Source organism: Bubalus kerabau, chromosome 23 (genome assembly GCF_029407905.1).
Source record: "Bubalus kerabau isolate K-KA32 ecotype Philippines breed swamp buffalo chromosome 23, PCC_UOA_SB_1v2, whole genome shotgun sequence".
Taxonomy (NCBI): Eukaryota; Metazoa; Chordata; class Mammalia; order Artiodactyla; family Bovidae; genus Bubalus; species Bubalus kerabau.
The window spans coordinates 14900127-14919758 of record NC_073646.1 but is presented as its reverse complement, the minus strand read 5'-3'; the positions used below and the strand labels follow the sequence as shown (position 1 = coordinate 14919758).

General features: G+C 39.2%; 1 protein-coding gene and 1 non-coding gene across 2 annotated transcripts in view; one reads left to right on the top strand and one right to left on the bottom strand.

The window, feature by feature from the left end:
- The window catches only part of BMERB1 (bMERB domain containing 1), a 145282-nt gene that overhangs the window by 94112 nt on the left and 31538 nt on the right, over positions 1 to 19632 (bottom strand). The gene's annotated exons all lie outside the window — the stretch shown is intronic.
- TRNAG-UCC (transfer RNA glycine (anticodon UCC)) lies at positions 2198 to 2270 on the top strand. Its single transcript has one exon. It is a non-coding gene; the product is annotated as a tRNA-Gly (tRNA).

Sequence of the window (19632 nt, the reverse complement as noted above, 5' to 3'; positions counted from 1 at the left end):
TTAATTTGCAGATGCTGTGATTGTCCACACAGAAAATTCAAGAGTATCTATAAACTACTTAAGTTAAAGCTTCTGGTTACAAGATTAACATCCAAAATCAGGAAGATTTCTATACTGCAATAAAACTAATTAAAAATCATAATAGCCAATAAAACAAAATATAGGAATGACTTCAACAAATATATGAAGTTCTTGCAGAGAAAATAATAAAACTTTATTGAAGGACATAAAGAGAAGACCCAAATAAATGGAAATACATACCATGACCATGGATGGGAAGGCTTGTATCATAAATGTCAATTCTCCCCAGAGAGCAAAATAGTATTGTGCAGTAGTAATTAAGACAGAGTGGAATTGACATACGGATGGACAAATAGAAAGCTGTAACAGAAAAAGGAAGTCTAGGAACAGATCTATATGCATATGGAAATGTGCTAAAGGCAGGAGGTTACATTACAAATCAGTGGAGACAGGGTAGACTATTCCCTAGTACCGGGGAAACTCGTCATCATGTGGAAAATGTAAAATTAGATAGCTATTTCATGCTATGTATCAATGTGTGTGAACATTAAGTCACTTCAGTCATGTCCAATTGCTTGTGACCCCATGGACTGTATGCAGCCCACCAGACTCCTCTGTCCATGGGATTCTCCAGGCAAGAATACTGGAGTGGGTTGCCATGCCCTCCTCTAGGAGATCTTCCCAACCCAGGGATTGAACCTGGGTCTCTTGAGTCTCCTGAATTGACAAGCAGGTTCTTTTCCACCAGTGCTGCCTGAAAAGCCCCCAAATATCAACAGTTCTTGAGAATTTTCTGAAAATTATTGGGAACCCATATAGCTTTTGTTTATACCGTACCTATCAATATTTACTATATAATAAATTAAACCTAAGAAATTTTAGAAATATTTACTATTTCATTTAAAAATAATTGCTATAAATTCTATAATTTATAGCAATCCTATAATTGCTATACATAACATAAATAACATGTTTTTAATGAAAAAACTCTTCCAAAAAAAATATCATCAGTGAGTACCATTGTTTTACATTTTTGCAAATCTAATATCTAGCTGGATTTTTATATCTGGGTTTACATTCAGTCTATTGTGATATATTCTTTTGGTTGGAGTACAGAAAGAAGATCCAGCCTTACACAGGTACATGGTTAGCAAAAGGAGGAGGATTTGAATAGCCTTTTCAGATTATTATTGTGAATTTCTTATTTTTTACTACACCAAAACTCAAGCTGGAGTAGATTTTTCAAGGTAAGCCACAATGTTGCAATATGGAACCTAAAACTTTATCAGTGAACTTTTTATACTCTGTTACATTAAAAATCCACTGGGCTAACACTTGAAAAGATCTTTTAACCAAACATGATTGTGTAATATCATATATTGGTCATTTAGAAAATACTGTTTCACTGAGTTAGGCTAATCTTCCAAATGTTGGCATGTTTTATCATAAAAATTACATTAATTTACATTACTACCAATATCACCAGAAAAGTCTTGTATTGGGAAGTTGTCAAATTCATGGTAACAGATGCAAGTTTTCCAAAATCCTAATCATCTGCTGAAAGCTCAAGCTGTATCACTGGCAACAGATACCGTCAGCTGTTTTCCTTGAAATGACAGGCTCTCTTCACTCATTTTGAGAAACTGACACTCAAGCCTGAAAAAATGACAGTAGAAAACACATTTATTCTTTCAAGTAAAAATTATGCTCTATGAGAAAAAAAGGCTTATGTGTACTTTCCATTCTGTCATCCAGAACATTTTTTAAATGGGAAATACTAGAATATATGTATTTGCTTATTTTTTTTTAAAGAGGGATAAGTCAAAATCCATTTTTTTTTTTAGGGTGCACACAGCCAGCTCCCTGAGTCTGGAGTTTGAGTCCTAGATATTCTTTTTTTTTTTTTTTTAATTTTATTTTATTTTTAAACTTTACATGATTGTATTAGTTTTGCCAAATATCAAAATGAATCCGCCACAGGTATACATGTGTTCCCCATCCTGAACCCTCCTCCCTCCTCCCTCCCCATTCCATCCCTCTGGGTCGTCCCAGTGCACCAGCCCCAAGCATCCAGCATCGTGCATCGAACCTGGACTGGCAACTCGTTTCATACATGATATTTCACATGTTTCAATGCCATTCTCCCAAAATCCAGTTTTAAGTATTTACTGGGACTTCTCTGGTGGTCCAGTGGCTAAGACTCTGCACTTCCAATGCAGGGGGCCCAGGTTCATTCCCTGGTCGGGGAACTAGATCTCATATGCCACAACTAAGACCCAGCACAACCAAATAAACAAGGAAATAATATTTTTTCAAAAATGTACTGATGGGAGAGGAAACAGAGGAGAAGAGACAGGAATGAAAGCTAAACTTTTCTGCTGTACTTTGACTGAGGTTTTGACTTTGCAAACACATGAATATTTTAAATAGCTAATAAACAAAATAAAAATGAAAAAATAAAAAAATAAAAATAAAACACGTACTCAAGAGTCAAGAGCAGATAAAATTAATAATTCTTACTGCTTCATCAAAACATTCTTAAGTATAACTGGTGCTTGTTTGTAACTTATCAGTGCATGATAATGAAGTATATAATGATTACCAGTAGAACTGGGTGCAGATTGAAGCCCTAACACATCTGTAATTAATTTAAATGTAAATGGTCTATGTATATCAAGTAAAGGGCAAACTTTGGCAGAGTGGATAGAAAATAACAATCCAATGATACGTTATCTAAAAGAAAAAGTGAAAGTGATAGTCGCTTAATTGTGTCTGACTCTTTGCGACCCCATGGACTGCAGCCCACCAGGCTCCTCTGTCCATGGAATTTTCCAGGCAAGAATACTAGACTGGGTAGCCATTCCCTTCTCCAGGGGATCTTCCCAAACCAGGGATTCTCTCCTGCATGGCAGGTGGATTCTTTACCACCTGAACCACCAGGGAAGTCCTGTCTATAAGAAACTCAAAGTGCCCACTTTCACCATTTCTATTCAACATAGTTTTGGAAGTTTTGGCCACAGCAATCGGAGCAGAAAAAGAAATAAAAGGAATCCAAATTGGAAAAGAAGAAGTAAAGCTCTCACTGTTTGCAGATGACATGATCCTCTACATAGAAAACCCTAAAGACTCCACCAGAAAATTACTAGAACTAATCAATGACTATAGTAAAGTTGCAGGATATAAAATCAACACACAGAAATCCCTTGCATTCCTATACACTAATAATGAGAAAACAGAAAGAGAAATTAAGGAAACAATTCCATTCACCATTGCAACGGAAAGAATAAAATACTTAGGAATATATCTACCTAAAGAAACTAAAGACCTATATATAGAAAACTATAAAACACTGGTGAAAGAAATCAAAGAGGACACTAACAGATGGAGAAATATACCATGTTCATGGATTGGAAGAATTAATATAGTGAAAATGAGTATACTACCCAAAGCAATCTATAGATTCAATGCAATCCCTATCAAGCTACCAACAGCATTCTTCACAGAGCTAGAACAAATAATTTCACAATTTGTATGGAAATACAAAAAACCTCGAATAGCCAAAGCGATCTTGAGAAAGAAGAATGGAACTGGAGGAATCAACCTACCTGACTTCAGGCTCTACTACAAAGCCACAGTTATCAAGACAGTATGGTACTGGCACAAAGACAGAAATACAGATCAATGGAACAAAATAGAAAGCCCAGAGATAAATCCACGCACATATGGACACCTTATCTTTGACAAAGGAGGCAAGAATATACAATGGATTAAAGACAATCTCTTTAACAAGTGGTGCTGGGAACTCTGGTCAACCACTTGTAAAAGAATGAAACTAGAACACTTTCTAACACCATACACAAAAATAAACTCAAAATGGATTAAAGATCTCAACGTAAGACCAGAAACTCTAAAACTCCTAGAGGAGAACATAGGCAAAACACTCTGACATACATCACAGCAGGATCCTCTATGACCCACCTCCCAGAATATTGGAAATAAAAGCAAAAATAAACAAATGGGACCTAATTAACCTTAAAAGCTTCTGCACATCAAAGGAAACTATTAGCAAGGTGAAAAGACAGCCTTCAGAATGGGAGAAGATAATAGCAAATGAAGCAACTGACAAACAACTAATCTCGAGAATATACAAGCAACTCCTACAGCTCAACTCCAGAAAAATAAATGACCCAATCAAAAAATGGGCCAAAGAACTAAATAGACATTTCTCCAAAGAAGACATACAGATGGCTAACAAACACATGAAAAGATGCTCAACATCACTCATTATCAGAGAAATGCAAATCAAAACCACTATGAGGTACCATTTCACGCCAGTCAGAGTGGCTGCGATCCAAAAGTCTACAAGTAATAAATGCTGGAGAGGGTGTGGAGAAAAGGGAACCCTCTTACACTGTTGGTGGGAATGCAAACTAGTACAGCCACTATGGAGAACAGTGTGGAGATTCCTTAAAAAACTGGAAATAGAACTGCCTTATGATCCAGCAATCCCACTGCTGGCCATACACACTGAGGAAACCAGAAGGGAAAGAGACACATGTACCCCAATGTTCATCGCAGCACTGTTTATAATAGCCAGGACATGGAAGCAACCTAGATGTCCATCAACAGATGAATGGATAAGAAAGCTGTGGTACATATACACAATGGAGTATTACTCAGCCATTAAAAAGAATACATTTGAATCAGTTCTAATGAGGTGGATGAAACTGGAGCCTATTATACAGAGTGAAGTAAGCCAGAAAGAAAAACACCAATACAATATACTAACACATATATATGGAATTTAGAAAGATGGTAACAATAACCCTGTGTACGAGACAGCAAAAGAGACACTGATGTATAGAACAGTCTTATGGACTCTGTGAGAGAGGGAGAGGGTGGGAAGATTTGGGAGAATGGCATTGAAACATGTAAAATATCATGTATGAAACGAGTTACCAGCCCAGGTTCGATGCACGATACTGGATGCTTGGGGCTGGTGCACTGGGACGACCCAGAGGGATGGAATGGGGAGGGAGGAGGGAGGAGGGTTCAGGATGGGGAACACATGTATACCTGTGGCAGATTCATTTTGATATTTGGCAAAACTAATACAATTATGTAAAGTTTAAAAATAAAATTAAATTAAATTAAAAAAAACAAATATAATAATATTGGTAGACTGAAAGTAGATGGAAAAAGATATACAAACATTAACCAAAAGAAAGAGTGGCTATACTAATATCAGATAAAGTAGATTTCAGAACAAAGAACATTGTAAGAGGGACATTATATAATTATAAAAGGATTGGTCCACCAAGAAGACACTGCTATCATGTTTATGCACCAAACAGAAGCAGATTGATAGAACTGAAAGAATAAATAGACAAATACACAATTTTTTTAAATTCACAGTTATAATTGGTTACTTCAACACTCCACTGCCAGCAACTGATAGAACTACTAGACAGAAAATCAGCAAGGATATAAAATAATTGACTAGCACTATTAACTGATTCAACTAATATCTATGCAACACATCACTGAACAACAGTAGAATGCACATTTTTTTCCACGTGCCCAAGGAGTCCTTTGAGCAGGTTCTGGGAGTTGGTGTTGGACAGGGAAGCCTGGCGTGCTTGTAGTCCATGGGGGTCACAGAGTCAGACACAACTGAGCGACTGAACTGAACTGAAGGAATGTTAAGACAGAACATATCCTGGTCCCCTAAACAAATATTAAATTTAAAAGAACTAAAATCACACAAATTATGTTCTCTGACCGTAACGGAATCAAACCATGAATCAGTGACAGAAACACAACAAAAATCTCCCAAAACTTGGAGACTAAACAACATACATATAAAAAGTCTTTGAGTCAAAGAAGTCTCAAAGGAAAATATTTTTAAAGAATCAAATGAAAATGAACATATGACTTACTGAAATAAATGAAATGAAGCTAAAGTACTACTGAGAGGGAAATTTATAATTGTAAATACATTAGAAAAGAAGAAAGATCTCAGATCAATAACTGAAGTTCCCACGTCAAGAAGCTAAAATAATAGTAAAATAAACACAGAGAATGCAGAAGGAAGGAAATAATAAAGAAATCAGTGAAACCAAAACCAGCAAAAATACTAGAGAACAACAATGAAGCAAAACTCTAATTCTTATCCCCTAAGATCAACAAAAATGATGAACTTTTAGGAGACTCACAAACATAAAATGAGAGAAAACACAAATCACCAATATCAAATGAAATGGGATAGGTCTACACACTCTGTAGCCATTAAAGAAAGAATAAAGGAATACCACAAACAGCTTTGCATTTAGAACTTTGACCACTTAGAAGAAGCATAAAATAGTTTGGCACTCCAATACTTTGGCCGCCTGATGCAAAGAGCTGACTCACTGGAAAAGACCCTGATGCTGGGAAAGATTGAGGGCAGGAAAAGAAGGGGATGACAGAGGATGAGATGGTTGGTTGGCATCACTGACTCAATGGATATGAGTTTAAGCAAACTCCAGAAGATAGTGAAGGACAGGGAAGCCTGGTGTGCTGCAGTCCATGGAGTTGCAAAGAGTCTGATATTATTTAACGACTTAACAACAACATCTTACAAAGCTAAATATACACTTCTATGTGACTTGAAAATTGCACCCTTGGGTATTTATCTCAGAGAAATGAAAACTTATATTCACACTAAAAAAACCTATACAAGTGTTCATAGCAGCTTTATTCAGAACAGCCCCAAACTGGAAACCATGCAGATATCCTTCAATGGATGAACCAAACTGTGGTACATCCATCTATGAAATACTACTCAGCCAGCAAAAAGAATGAACGGTTGATACATGCAACAACTTGGAAAGATCTCAAGAGAAATATGGTGACTGAAAAAAAAGATAAACTCATTGCTTATACACAGTATGATTCCACTTATATAACATTCTTGAAATGATAAAATGGAAATAGAAAATGATTAGCAGGTGTCAGGGATTAAATGGGGCAAAGTAACTGTTGTCATTAAAGTAATGGAGCAAGGGGTCCCTATGATGGAGCTCTTCTGTATCTCAACTATGGTGTGGCCGCACAAATCTATGCATATGATAAAACGATAACAGAACTAAATATGCACACACACAGGTGCACACGAACCTGGGGAAATCTAAATAATGTCATTGGGTTGCATCAGTGCCAATTTTCTGCTTGTGATATTGTACCACGTAAAATGTTACTGCTGAGGGAAAACAGGTGAGAAGTAGACAGAGATGCCTCTAATGCAATCTACAATTATCTCAATATACAGTGTTAAAAAAGAAGACAGACCACAGACTTAAGATGTGATGTTTATCATACACAAAAGATCAGGAACCAAATGTAAAGAATGCCCATGAAAATGACAACACAACAGTAAAAAAAAAACAAACAAAAAAATGCAAAAGGATGTGAATTAAGAATTCACAGAAAGGGAAACTCATATATCCAATAAACAGATGAAAAGATGTTTAATTTCATTGATAATCAGGAAAAGGCAAAAATAAAATAACAAAACTCATTTCACACTCACCAGATTGGCAAACTTCTAACACTCTTGATAGTTTATGGGTGTTTGGTATGGATGCAAGGAAGTGGCAACTCATACCCTGCTAGGAAGGGTGTAAATTTATACGATCACAGTTGGACAACAATTTGACAATGTTTATTAAAATCGAAAGCATGCATACTGTTTGCTTCATGCTTCTACTTCTAGATAACTACCCAGTATAAACTCTTACTCCTGAGCTCAAAAAGCTATTTATACCAGAGTGGCCACGATAGAAGTGTTTGGTAATAGTGACAAATTGAAAACATCCTATATGTTATCAATAGGACACTGGTTGAAGAATTTGTGGTATGTTCCTATATTACAAATACTTTGAACAGTTCAAAAAATAAAAGAATTGGTCTATGCTTATCAGCATGCATAAGTCCTGAAAACATAATGCTTAGTGGTAAAAACAAGAGATAAATGGTCATGTACAGGGTAATACCACATCCTGTGTGTGTATACACACATGAGAAAGTAAAAAATTCAAATACATGGATAAGAGGGACTCATTTATTTCACAATGAGGTCACTCCTGGAAAGGAAGAGAGCTAAAGAAGGATTTTCAGCTGAATCTTCAGGTGTTGTTCTTTTGTTTGCTTGCTTTAAAATTGATTTAAGTAAAGATCTTAGCACTGGTCAATCCTGGAAGGTGGATACAAAAGTGTTAGCCTTTTTTCTGTGCTAGCTTTATGCCTGAAATTAAAACACACAGAAAGAACCCAAGCATGTTCCATGATGTTGGGGCACATCCATACTTGGAAGACCCAGCTCCAGGATGGATCAGTCTCACTGCTAAGGCAGTTGCATCATGAGAAGCAGGAGCAGGAGTGGGATCGGGGCTCAGAGGAGAAGGAGGAGGAGTGGCTTTCCCTGTTTATAGTCCCCTTAAGTAGCATCTTTTCAAGAATATTTCAGGTGATAAGTTACATAAACACTGTTAAGGCTGTGTTGACATATATTCAAGGAGGCTGCGAGAAAGCATAGCTCAGGCTGTCTGTGCTTCAACCATGAGACAGGAGTAGGTGGTTAAAGAGAACCCCTCTTCATCCTCCTGCTGGTTTCCAGGCTGTTCACCCTTCATGTTAGGATCTGGCTACACTTCTGTTGTGGGGGCTTCCCTGGTGGCACAGTGGTAAAGACACAGGAGACGTGGGATCGATCCCTGGGTTAGGAAGATCCCCTGGAGAAGGAAATGGCAACCCACTCCAGTATTCTTGCCTGGAAAATCCCATAGACAGAGGAACCTGGTGAGCTACAGCCCATGGAGTCTCAAAGAGTCGGACACAACTGAGGGACTAAAACATACATACAAATGACTGAGTGACCAACATACACATGCATACATATCAGTAGCTAAGGAGCTTCCCGGGTGGCTCAGCAGTAAAGAACCTGCCTGCGATGCAGAAGACACAGGAGATGTCATGGGTTCGATCCCTGGGTTGGGAAGATTCCCTGGAGGAGGGCATGGCAACCCACTCCAGTATTCTTGCCTGGAGAATCCCATGGACAGAGGAGTCTGGTGGGCCACAGTCCATGGGGTCACACAGAGTCTGAAGCAACTGAGCACGCACACACCAAGTAGCTAAGACTCTGTGCTCCCAACACAGGGGACCTGGGTTCAGTTCCTGGTCAGAGAACTAGATCCCACATGCTGCGACTAAGATCTGGGGCAGTCAAATAAATAAATTAAATTGATAAATATTTAAAAAAATGAATGTCTCCAGATGTTGCCAGATGTCCCCTGGGGCACCAAATCACCCCTGGTTGAGAACCACTCTCCCGAGACTGGCCCGACGCACAGTCACTGGGATGCAGGTCAGCGAGCTTGGTCGTGTGCAGGGCACTCAGACATCTTCTTCACCATGGCAGACAAAACCTCCCTCGTTTACTGAAAGGTTCCCCAGCAGTTTCTCTCTCACAGATCTGTTATGCTGCACCTTGTATTTAAAAGGAAATACGCTGGCCTTCCAGAACCATTTCCAGTTTTTGAAACTCTCTGCGGTTGCATGTTTACAGGCAAAGCCAGACTCATTTGGGGATGACACTGCATGGTTTAAGAATCTTGTGCTGCCTGGGGACCGGCATCCACGTCTGAGTTATCTGACATCTGGCAACAGAAGGGCTGAGCAAGTCCAGCGCACATCACTCCTGACTAATCTTTTAGAATCAATATACTGAGTCACTCAGTACCTGACATTTACTTGTACAGTACCCTCCTTAAAAACGTGATTTATTTATTCATTTTCCAGTTGCTTCTTCTCTCTCCATCTCCCAGTGAATTAAATAGCTGTGCTCAAGCCCCAGGGACCTTCTCTCAAATGCTCTACCCAGGCTGCAGATATACATATATGACTATAGTGAGAATCTATTTATTTATTTTGGTCACACTGCATGTGGGATCAAATGAGATCCCTTGACCAGGGATCGAACCTGCAGCCCCTGCACTAAAGCTGGAGTCTTAACCCCTGGACCATTAGGGAAGTCCCTAGGCTGCTTCTACTTATATCCATGCTGTTTCTTCCTCTGGAAACAGACTCCTTCTCTCCAGTTCCTCTCCCAGGCCATCCAGCCATGTAACCTCATGGCATCTCGGACTTGGCGTTGCCAGGTTTCAGTTCATTCAGTCTATCAGTCGTGTCCGATTCTTTGCGACCCCATGAATCGCAGCATGCCAGGCCTCCCTGTCCATCACCAACTCCCGGAGTTCACTCAGACTCACGTCCATCAAGTCAGTGATACCATCCAGCCATCTCATCCTCTGTCGTCCCCTTCTTCTCCTGCCCCCAATCCCTCCCAGCATCAGAGTCTTTTCCAATGAGTCAACTCTCTGCATCAGATGGCCAAAGTACTGGAGTTTCAGCTTTAGCATCATTCCTTCCAAAGAAAGCCCAGGGCTGATCTCCTTCAGAATGGACTGGTTGGATCTCCTTGCAGTCCAAGGGACTCTCAAGAGTCTTCTCCAACACCACAGTTCAAAAGCATCAATTCTTCTGCGCTCAGCCTTCTTCACAGTCCAACTCTCACATCCATACATGACCACTGGAAAAACCATAGCCTTGACTAGACGGACCTCTGTTGGCAAAGTAATGTCTCTGCTTTTCAATATGCTGTCTAGGTTGGTCATAACTTTTCTTCCAAGGAGTAAGCGTCTTTTAATTTCATGACTGCAATCACCATCTGCAGTGATTTTGGAGCCCAAAAAAATAAAGTCTGACACTGTTTCCACTGTTTCCCCATCTATTTCCCATGAAGTGATGGGACCAGATGCCATGATCTTTGTTTTCTGAATGTTGAGTTTTAAGGTTGGCCAGGTTTAGCAAACAAAAATACAGGGTGCTCAGTTAATGCTGATTTCAAACAAATAAGCAAAAATTTGAGTATAAGCATATCCTCAATATTGCACAGGACAAACTTATACTTAAAAAAATTATTTGTTGTTTATCTGAAATTCAAAGTAAACCAGCATTTTATCTGGTAATCCTACATGGACTTCTCCTTTGAAGCTTACCACAGGTGGAAATTATATTTTTCTTTGTGTGATTAGCTCCATGAAGGCAATGAACAGGTTTGTTTTATTTCTGTTTTTTATTTATTATTAAATATATAAATTTTACATATGTATTTTATTTAAATTAAAAATATTATTTATTTATTTCTCCCCTGTTTGATTTCTGGCTCTGAGCACCAAGCTTTGAGCATAGACAGGCTGGGATGAACTCTGATAGGTTAATAGATAAGCATGCGAAGGAAGGAGGGAAGAAGAGAGAAAAGAAGAAAAGCTAGGTAGGAATGGAACCTATGCAGAGTATGTTCTGTTGTTAATGAAATGCTGTTAGGTCTTGGGAAGCACCATACTTCTTTATACTTCTGAAACTTTGCCTGCTCCCTTCCTCATCTGGTTAATGAACCCAGGGTTTGGGGTCCCTGGACTGTGTCAGAACCTCTGCACTCCCAATATACCCAGATCCTCGCTCTGATAAAGCATTTGCCATGTTATATAATTATCTGCTAATATATCTGTCTCTCTCAACAGCCCATAAATTCCTTGAGGACAGGCATGATGTCTCATTCATCTTGGAAACCATGTAAGTAGGCAAAGCTGGTAAATATCCAACCAGTGTTCATTGACATGTCGAGATATCAAGCTGACTGCCTAGTCTTAATGTAGCCACGAGTAACAACCTCGGCTTCTACCCTTGGCCACCTTCGGGCTGGTCCTGGCACATCATCACATCAAAAACAAATTAACAAAAAGAAGATGAGAAACAAAACCAGCAAACCCATCCCTAATAGTAAGTAATGTCCTTTTATTTTTAACTGAAGGTTTTATTGGGAGACAGCTATTTTGCTCATCCCAGATTTCTAAATGTTCTCTTGATTTGCATCTTTCCTCCTTATATACCCTTTACTCCTCCCTGAATCTTTTATTTCTTCTCCCTTTGTGTGGCCACACTGGCTCCAGGGTCCCCGCATACCTACCCCACCCCATTACCTGCAGTTTGTGGGTTCTTTCTCTTAAGTACAGCTGTGTAGTCCTCTCTGGACTTTTTTGATTTGCATCCCACTCAGAGAATCCTCAACCCACTCAGAGAATTATTCTTGGGAATCAACTTCTTTAGAAGCTAGAGAAGGACAGGGGAATTTTAAATCAGTAATTATGGCTTCCTGTCACACCAGAAGGTGGCACGTTCAATCACAGACTAGGACTGGGGTTAAAGTAGAAAATCATGCTGATTTCAGTGCAGAGAATGTAAGCTTTCTAGAGTCAAGACCAGAACTACTGAGAAATGAGATGTGATGAGGGGGAAACCAATAGCAGGAAAGGGGACCTGAGAAGAAACTGATGAGATTCTGAAGTCCGGAAGTTCTGATGTTTAGAACAGGCTCTTAAACATCTCCCCTTTACCTAAAAATGATGGTGCCTCCTCTCAGGATATTTCCTGCTAGTGCTCTTGTGATTTCTTTTCTGTATGGGGCACTTGAGTCTGATGACACCTTTATAGGGTAGATAGGAGGCCACCGGGTAAAGAACCTAGAGCCAAGGTTCTTCCAAGGAGTACTTCTGAAAACACACATTCTCATTCTATTATTCCCTTCTACTTTTGGTGTTAGAGGCATATATGTATAATTTTTGTAGCTTCCTGCTGTATTGACCCTTTCATCATTATAAATGCCCCTCTTTGTCTCCAGTAACATTTTTTGTCTTAAAATCTATTTTGTTCATCATTAGTATAACTACTCCTGATCTCTATGTTTGCATGGTATATATTTTTATATCTTTTTATTTTCAACCTATTTGTGCCTTTGAGTCTAAAAGGTGTCTCTTTTGGGCAGCATATAGTTGGATCCTATTCTTCTAAAATCCAGTCTGATAATCTCTGCTTTTTGAATGGAGTGTTTAATCCATTTACACTTAATGTAATTGTTGATATGGTTGTATTTACCCCTGTCATTTTATTTGTTTTATATATGCCTCATGTCTTTCTTGTTCCTCTGTTCCTCTTTTATTGACCTTTATGTTAAACATATTTTATAGTTAACAATCTTAATTATTTTGTCTCCTTTTTCTTTCTACTACATTATTTTGAGTTATATCTTTAGTGGTTGCTCTGGAGTTCTTTCAACTTTTAATTCTCATAAAAATCTTAGAATTTTGTATCAGTGAATCTCATCACTTATTTGAGAGATCAATTGTTTTATTCGTTTATCAAACATCTACATGTGTCAGATCCTGTTATAGACATAACGGACTCAGAGGACAGCTACAGGATTTTTTGGGCTTCCCTGGTGGCTCAGATGGTAAAGTATCCGCCTGCAATGCGGGAGACCTGGGTTCGATCCCTGGATTGGGAAGATCCCCTGGAGAAGGGAATGGCAGCCCTCTCCAGTATTCTCGGCTGGAGAGTTCCATGGACAGAGAAGCCTGGTGGGTTACAGTCCATGGGGTCGCACAGAGTTGGACACGACGGAGCACTGAGTGATGGACACACATAAACACACATTGTTTTACTTCATGAAGGTTTATCAAACATCTACGTGTGTCAGACCCTGTGGCAGACACAGGGGACTCAGAGATGAACAGGCCATGGCTTCTGCCCTCAAAAGAGATGAGACAAGAAAAGCCAGCTGTTACGATGCAGTGTGATTAGTGCAACACTACAGAGAACGTGTGGGGTAATAGGTTATGTCCACAAGCACCAAAAGGAGGCAAGTCCATTCAATCTGTAGGAGTCAGAAAATACTTCCAAGAAAGCAAGAAGCCTGAGCGATTTATTGAAGAATGAGTAGGAGTTATCTGGTCAGAGAAGTGGGACCCAGGGCTCCTAGAAGGAAGGAACAACCTGAACCAAAGCCTGGAGGCATGACAGACTGTGAGCCTTGAAAGTGATGCAGGGAGGTGAGGGCAGCTAGATAAGATCCTAGCTGGGCATGTAGAGGGAGAAAAGCTAGAAAGACAGACTGCTACACTGTCAAAAAAGGAATTTAGCTTCATCCTAAAGGCAGTGGCTAATTCCTTAAATCCAGATAGATTTAAGCAATGGATCATACTTGCATTCTGGAAAATGACTGTCGATTATTTGGAAGACCCATGAGACAAGATACAACCAGAGGCAAGAATCAGGAAGGTAATGGGGACTGTTGATGAGGAAATAGTTTCACTTCAGTTCAGTTCAGTTCAGTTCCATCACTCAGTCGCATCCTCAACTCTTTGCGACCCCATGGACTGCAGCATGCCAGACCTTCCTGTCCATCACCAACTCCCAGAGTTTACTCAAACTTATGCCCATCGAGTCGGTGATGCCATTCAACCATCTCATCCTTTGTCATCCCCTTCTCCTCCTGCCCTCAATCTTTCCCAGCATCAGGGTCTTTTCAAATGAGTCAGTTCTTCACATCAGGTGGCCAAAGGACTGGAGTTTCAGATTCAGCATCAGTCCTTCCAATGAATATTCAGGACTGATTTTAGTTTAAGGGTGAAAAGAAACTAGAACCAAGGTAATCTGCTTTTTCCACTACGTCATGTTGCCGTCAAATAATGATGTTTCCTTTCTGCCTCAAGTTAAGAAATTTTAATTTAGTCCCAAAATAAACTCCATAAAATGAATTCAGACTTAGGTATCTCTCACATAAGTTAACCACATTCAAAAAATGAGAGGAAAAATGCTAAATGAGTTTTTCTTCCCATGTGCTAAGTTTTATGACTTGATTAAACTCAAGTATATTTTGTATTTTCAAGAGAAATATTAGGCCCATCCATTTTTAATAACAATTTAAAAACAGAAATATGACATTTCCTAACTCCTAAAGACTGACTTGATATTAATTGAATAATGACTATTTCTCCGACACTCAGAGCACAATTTCTCAGTGCACTTCATTTCAATTTACAATATTTATTCAGGACATACTGAGCGTATGGGATCATTCACACAGCAGTAGAGGCAAACTAAAATACATAAAATCCAGCATCTCGGATCAAAGACTTTTCAGTCTCATATAAGAGGGTCTTTTTGTAATCTCATGAATGTTTTTGACATGCCCCCCAAAATTGAATGCCTTTAACTCAGCAATGCCACTTAAAATATTTTCATTCATATGTAAAGATGAAAGATATTGATTGTAGCATTGTTTATAACAGTAAAAGTATGAAGTAGCTTAAATGGCCATTAATAGGGAATGGTTGGATATACCTGGACATTGGGAGGATATCCAATCATCAGAAAGGATGAGATAATTGTGTATTATTGACATAGGAAGATGGCTATGATACACTGTGAAAAAACTAAGCTATGTTTAGTGCCTACAATATGATTCCCTTTATTATAAAGTACATATGTAAGTATATGTGTCAAATAACAGACTGAAAAGACAGATGCCAAATCTGATGGTAGTTTGAGGGTGGGATATAGCTTTTGCTTTCTACTTTTTACACGTCTGCCTGAGTTTTCATAATGAGCAGATATGCCTTTAAAAAGACTTTTTAAAAGCTTATTGACAGTATCTATGCAAACCCTGCTATAAATGGCCACTCACTTACTTCAGTCTCTTACATCTCAGCCACCCGAAGAGAAAGAAAAATGTCAACTTGATTAGCCAGAAATTGCTATAAAGAATAGTCAGTGAAATATAAAGAATAGTCAGTGAAATAAGTCAGACAGAAAAAGAGAACTATCATATGACATCACTTCTATGAGGAAACTAAAAAGAATAATATAAATGAACTTAGAAAACAGAAACACAACTCACAGACTTAGAGAAGGAACTTCTGGTTGCCAGAGGTGGGACGGATGAGGGGAAGGGATAGTTAGGGAGTTTGGAATGGACATGTCCACACTGCTATATTTAAAATGGATAGCCAACAAGACTGCTCAATGTTATGTGGCAACACCTTACGATCACTCTCTTCTATGAGACTGAAAATTTTTTGATCCAAGATGCCATGTAAAAATTTTACATATTGTAGGTTTCCTCTGCTGCTGTGTAAATGGTACCACACACTTAGTATGTCCTTAATAAATATTTTAGACTGAGTTGAAGTGCTCTGAGACTGTTGTTTTTATTATTCAGTTAATACCAAGTCAGGCTTTAGGAGTTAGGAAATTTCATATTTCTGTTTTAAAAATGGAGGGACCTGGAACTTCCTTGGTGGTCCAGTGGCTAAGACTCTTAAGTTTCCAATCCAAGGGGCCCAGATTCAATCCCTGGTCAGGGCACTAGATCCCACATGCCACAACTAAGACTGGTACAGCCAAATAAATAAATAAAATACATATTTTAAAGTGGAGGGACCTAATATTTCTCTTGAAAATGAAAAATACACTTGAATTTAATCAAGTCATAGAACTTAGCACATGGGAAGGAAAACCCTTTTAGTATTTTTCCCCTCATTTTTCAAGGTAGTTAACTTTTTCATACACTCCAGTCTTGAAAGTGAGTGACAGCTCATATTTGACCCCTGGGAAGGAAGAGAAAGCTTAGTGCTATATCTCTAGCTTTTACTCATTCCCACAAAACAAGAATGAGGGGCTTCCCTGGTGGCTCAGTGGTAAGGAATCTGCCTGACAATGCAGAAGACACGGGTCTGATCCCTGGGTTGGGAAGATTCCACATGCTGCAGAGCAACTAAACCCATGCACTGCAACATGGAGCCTTTGCTCTAGAGCCCAGGTACCGAAACTCCTGAGCGGATGCAATGCGGCTACTGTCTCCCAGGCACCCTAGAGCCTGTGCTCCACAGCAAAAGAAGCCACCACAATGAGAAGCCCATGAATGGAGACTAGAGAGTAGCCCCGCTCACCACAACCAGAGAAAAGGCCTCACAGCAACCCAGCACAGCCTACACACACACACACGCACATATATATATATATTTAATTTTACATATAAACTATCGACAGAAAAACCTTTCTGGATTAGATATCACAGAGCTAAAAAAAAAAAAAAAAAAAGAAGCCACAACTTATAACGGCATTCTATAAGGAACGCTAAACTATTGGGAAAAAATGTTAACAGTCACACATTGACCAGGTTCACTGGCCAAGTTCTTTGCCTCTTTTTGCTCCCTTGTTTAAATGAAGTTTTCATTTTGGAATAATCTTAGATTTACAGAAAAGCTGCAATAATACAGAGTTCCCAAGTACCTTTAACTCAATTTCCCTCACTGTTAACATCTTACCAAATGATGGTATGTTTGTCAAAATTAAGAATTTAACATGGGTACACTGCTGTTGTTAGTCACTAAGTTGTGTCTGACTCTTTGTGACCCCATGGACTGCAGCACACCAGGCCTCCCTGTCCTTCACTATCTCCTGAAGCTTGCTCAAACTCATGTTCATTGAGTTGGTGATGCCATCCAACCATCTCATCCTCTGTCGCCCACTTCTCTTCCTGCCCCCAATCTTTCCCAGCCTCAGGCCTTTTCTGAGTCGGCTCTTCGTATCAGGTGGCCAAAGCATTGGAGCTTCAGCTTTAGCATCAGTCCATGGGTACATTACTATTCACTAAACCACAGACTTGATCTGAATGCACTAGCCTGTTTTTAAATTAGGTATATCCAATGCGCAATATTATATGTTAAAGGTGTACCACACGGTGATTCATAATTTTTAAAGAACTTTTAAAAATTAAAAGTAGAACTTTTCCACTCTTTCTACGGAGTAGAACTGTAAACTCCATTTACAGTCATTACAAAACACTGACTCTATTCCCTGTGCTGTACAACATATCCTTGCAGCGTCTTTGTTTTATATATAATAATTTGTACCTCTTAATCCTCTATCCCTGTCTTGCCCCTCCCTGATTCCCTCTCCCCAGTGGTAACCACTAGTTTGTTCCCTGTATCTGTGTGTCTGTTTCCTTTTTGTTATACTTACTAGTTTGCTTTATTTTTTTAGATTCCACATAGTTTTTCCACTAATATCTTTTTTTTTTCTGTTTCAGGATCCAATCCGGCATCCCACACTGCCTTTTTAAAAAAATATTTTTAAAAAATGTTTTTTAAATGTTGTATTGGTTTCTGCCATATAACAATACAAATCAGCCATAATTATACATCCATCCCCTCCGTCTTTAGCCTCCATCCCCTCCACTCATCCCATCCTTCCAAGTCATCACAGAACTCAACTGGACTCCTACACGACACAGCAACTTCTCACCAGTATCCATCTTACACCTGATCGTGTATATATGCTGATGCTACTTTCTCCATTCGTCTCACTCCCTCCCCTCTGTGTCCACAAGTCCATTCCCTACATCGGTGTCTCCATTCCTTCCCTGCAAATAGGTTTATCAATATCATTTTTCTAGATTCCACATTTTTGCCTTAAAATACTATATTTGTTTTTCTCTAACTTGCTTCACTCTGTATAACAGGCTCTAGGTTCATCCACCTCACTATAACTGACTCAAATTCACTCTTTTATGGCTGCATAATATTCCATTGTATATAAGTACCACCTCTCCTTTATCCATTCATCTGTTGACAGACACCTAGGTTGCTTCCATGTCCTGGCTATTGTAAACAATGCTGCTATGAACACTGGGGTACATGTGTCTTTTCTGATTACCACATTGTCTTTTTTTTTTTTTAACTCTTTCTTTCCTTGGCTGTGCCAGGTCTTAGTTGCAGCACTTGGGATCTTCAATCTTCATTGCAGCATGCAGCATCTTCTTTGTTGCAGCATGCAAATTCTTAGGTGCAGAATTTGAATTCTTACTTATGGGATCTAGGTCCCTGACCAAGGGTCGAACCTGGGTCCCCTGCATTGGGAGAGTGGAGTCTTAGCCATTGGACCACCAGGGAAATCCTCCAGATCGCTTTTAGCATCACTCTTTGTTAAGTAGTCAGAGCCTACCTTATTGTCATGAGGACAACCAGCCTCAGCTCCATTTCTTCAGTGGAGTGTGTTAAAAATAAGACAACAGGGTCCAAATGGAGTTGCTTTTGCTAAGCTCCACGTCACCAAGACTTGACTTCATTACAAATTTGGCTCTCCCAGAAATGGAATCTTAAATGAGTCGATCCGGAATCCCCTGATCAGCATTTATTTGTAATCTCCCTGCTAGACCCCTGCTTCGCGATAATAACCAATACCCTCTTTGGCCCAGTGCACTGTCTTGCTCCTGCTCCCTTCTGCCCACAAAAATCTCTTGCCTTGGACGGTCCTTTGGTGCTCCTTTCTATTTGCTAGATTGGATGTTGCCCGATTCATGAACGGTTGAATAAAACCAATAAGACCTTTAAAATTTACTCAGTTGAATTTTAATGAGTGTATGCTCGCGTTGAACACGTTTATCTATTCTTTATTCATTCAACAGATATTAATGGAGCCCTTGCCAAGTGCTGGGCAAATAAAGCAGGTATGATCCCTCTGCGAACAGAATTGAGAGGAAACAGACAGTAATGATGTGACGGGAAAGCAAACTGTGCAAAGAGAGAAGGGTGATGAGCTGGGGGGTGAGGTCAGGGAAAGCCTGCTTGAAGCATTGATATTTGAGATCTATAAGTGTGAGAAACAAAA